This window comes from Hibiscus syriacus, unplaced genomic scaffold (genome assembly GCF_006381635.1).
Source record: "Hibiscus syriacus cultivar Baekdansim isolate YM2019G1 unplaced genomic scaffold, ASM638163v2 tig00110890_pilon, whole genome shotgun sequence".
Taxonomy (NCBI): domain Eukaryota; kingdom Viridiplantae; phylum Streptophyta; class Magnoliopsida; order Malvales; family Malvaceae; genus Hibiscus; species Hibiscus syriacus.
In genome coordinates, this window is record NW_024062900.1 from 6,504,980 (window position 1) to 6,508,745 (window position 3,766).

Consider the following 3,766-nt stretch of genomic DNA (forward strand, 5'->3'; position numbering starts at 1 on the left):
AATAAAATATCCATATAATAAATAAAGGGCCTAATATAGATTTTTTAAAAAGCTCTTCCCCTCCTTTAACCGAAAATCAATCCGGTTTTTAAAAATAAGCCTCATGGTAGATCTAGGTTCGAAACTTCGAAACCCACCCATTTTGATCATCGGCGCAACCCACGTTTTGGGTTATTCGAACCAAATCTCAAGAAAAATAACGTGCACATGCAAAAGAAAGAAAAAAGAAAATGCTACCTTTTATTTCCTTTTCGAATGCTTTACAATAGTTTTGCCTTTGTATCTTCCCGTGCTTTCCTCTATGTTTTGTGTGTAAATCGTGTGTTACAATGGTGAGTTACAATGGCTATTTATAGTGCTTGTGGATCCTATCTTTAGGAATTTAAATCTTAGTAGAACTCTATCCTATTTTTAGGAGTTTGAATCCTAGCAAAATTTTATCCAATTTTTAGGAGTTTAAATCCTAGTAGGACGAAAATGTGTGTTGACAGCTACCCCTTTTTGCCCATAGTCGTGTAACGGGGATAGGGCAAAGATTAAAAGACATATTTTTCGTTCAGTGGAGTTGAAAATTAACTCTGATGTTTCAATAACTCCCTGTCGAATTGAGTTACAGATGACTCCTCCATCGTGAAGTCGAGTTCATCTTGAAATGATATGAAATTGAAGCCGTAGTTCTGAATTTGAATCAGCACGTGGCTTCCCGTTACCCTTCGGTCTTCTTCTCGGTTTAAAGACCTTGGATCGGAATCGAACTCAGAAATCTTCATTGACAGATAGCTTTTTCTTGACTTAAGCTATGTTGTTTAAAAATGGTTGCTTGTCACTAAGGCACGGCTAACCCAGGTCATCTTCTCGACTTGAAAACCTCGACTGCAACCGAAAAGTAGTGCGATTGAAGTGTCATCGAGCTGAATGGAGTCAAACTCGACAATTTTGATGGTAGATAATCCTTCTTTGAATTGGATATCCTTCGTCGTGAAGTTGAAATTCAAGTAAGTAGCATTGTTCCGAGTCCAATATCCTCCATCGTGAAGTTGAAATTGGCTCTGGAACCGGGAAATTGTTTGTTGACAACCAGCCGTCCCTTCGTTGTGAAGTTGAACTTGTGTTGTCTCGAGTCCAATATCCTTCGCTGTGAAGTTGAAATTGACTCTGAATGAAATTTTGTTGACAAGCAGCGGTCCCTTCGTCGTGGAGTTGAACTTGCGTTGTCTGGAGTCCAATATCCTTCGTTGTGAAGTTAAAATTGGCTCTGAGATTGGGAGGTTGTTGTTGACAAGCAGCGGTCCCTTCGTCGTGAAGTTGAACTTGCGTTGTCTGGAGTCCAATATCCTTCTTTGTCAAGTTGAAATTGGCTCTGAGATTGGGAAGTTGTTGTTGACAAGCAGCGGTCCCTTCGTCGTGAAGTTGAACTTGCGTTGTCTGAAGTCCAATATCCTTCGTTGTGAAGTTGAAATTGGCTCTGAAATTGAGAAGTTGTTGTTGACAAGTAGCGGTCCCTTCGTCGTGAAGTTGAACTTGCATTGTCTGGAGTCCAATATCCTTCGTTGTGAAGTTGAAATTGGCTCTGAAATTGAGAAGTTGTTTGTTGACAACCAGCCGTCCCTTCGTTGTGAAGTTGAACTTGTGTTGTCTCGAGTGTCACGATATCCTCCGTCGTGGAGTTGAAATCACGAATGTTTGGCTTCGAGCTAGATATCCTTCGTCGTGAAGTTGAAATCGATTCTCGAGCAAATTATGTCGTTTCAAGAGAAACTGTCTCAATGGAGACAAAATTTGTTTGAAGGAAAACATATTCAAAGATTTCGTTAAATTGTTTTCAAAGTTTATTTTGGAGAGAAACTGTCTCAAGGGAGACAAAATTCGTTTCAAGGGAAACTATCTCAAGGGAGATAAAATTCATTTCAAGGGAAATGTTTTCAATGTTTATGTTTCAAGAGAAACTGTCTCAAGGGAGACAAAATTTTCTGTTTCGAGGGAAACTATCTCAAGAGAGAAAAAAATCATTTCAAGGGAAATGTTTTCAATGTTTATGTTTCAAGAGAAACTGTCTCAAGGGAGACAAAATTTTCTGTTTCGAGGGAAACTATCTAAGGAGAGAAAAAATTAATTTCAAGGGAAATGTTTTCAAGAGAAACTGTCTCAAGGGAGACAAAATTTTCTGTTTCGAGGGAAACAATCTCAAGCAAGATAAAATCTTCTTAAAAAAACAACCATGAGTGAAATGAAATGCCTTCTTTCGAGTGAAAACGGTCTCAAGAGAGACAAATCTTGTTTTAAGAAAAACAATCTTGAGTGAAATAAATCTTCTTTCGAGAAAAACAGTCTCAAGTGAGACAAAGTATGTTTTAAGAAAAACAAATTTGAGTGAGATTGTTGAGTTAATCGATCGACGGAATCGGCCAAGAGGGGGGTGAATTGGCAATTTAAAAATTTCGTGGAAGCTTTTGCATAAAAATTGAAAGTAATTGCACAGCGATTTACAGTGGTTCGACTTTCTCAAACAAAGTCTACGTCCACTACCTTAGCTATCCACACTAAGGATTTTCCAACAAATTCACTAATTTGTTCTTTCTTTTGAGGCCAAAGAGATAACCTTACAAAATCCCTCAAGAGTATACCCCAACTCTTGAGAACACTCTTTTTCCCAAAGAGAAGATTACAAATTTGCAAACTTACAAGAAAACCTCACAAGGTAAGATGTTTGCACAATTCTAGAACAAGGAAAAACACTCAAATATAATTACAAATGAGCACAAATGGTGTTCTTGAAAGCAAAAATGAATATTGAAAGGAAAATTGGCTTGATTTGCACAAACTTGGTGTTTGATGCTTTCTCTCTTGTTTCTCTATGATTTCTTGTTGATCAAGGGCTTCAGAACTTGTTTAAATACACCTTGAATCTCTTCTGAACGTTGGGGATGATTAGTGAAGATCATATAGCCGTTTTAGTGTGAAAACAATTAATAAAACAGTTTGGAGCGTGGGGGGAATCGGTACCCCCTATGGGGAATCGGTTCCCTAAGTGTAAAATTCAAATATTTCGACCGTTGAACAGGGGGGAATCGGTACCCCCTATGGGGGAATCGGTTCCCTCTGAGCATTCTAGAAATCTCGGAGCCAAACCCTTCAGGGGGGGAATCAGTACCCCCTTGGGGGGGGAATCGGTTCCCTCTGAGCAATCTGGAATTTTTGGCTTTGAAATGGTTCGAAATATTTTGAATGTTTATTTTGAAATTGTTTTGAGATTAAAACTTAATTTTACACTTAAGTAAGGATTAAAAATGATTTTTGAAATATTTTGAGTAATGTTTTGATATTCGAATAATTATATCGAATATACTTAGAAAATCATTTTGGAAAATCTTAAAATTCATTTAACTTAATTTTTATCGAAATATCAAAATGTTTTCAACAATCTCCCCCTTTTTGATATAACAAAACATTTTAGTAATTTTTAAGATTTTGAAATCAAGTTTTACTCCCCCTTAATTTAACACTTCTCCCATTTATTATTTTTAAAAACACACACTTAAAACACACTTCTCCCCCTTTTTGTTAAATCAAAAAGATTCAAATGAACATGAAAAATATTAAGCCAATTGATTAGGTATATGTATGCATAAGCTGCTAAGATCACAATTAAGAGAAACGTTAGCCATTAGTTCCGTAATCAATATTCATAAATAATGTGATATGGCAAAATTGGTCATATTGCTAATAATGATGTAAATGATGCAATAACGAATAAAACACACCAAAC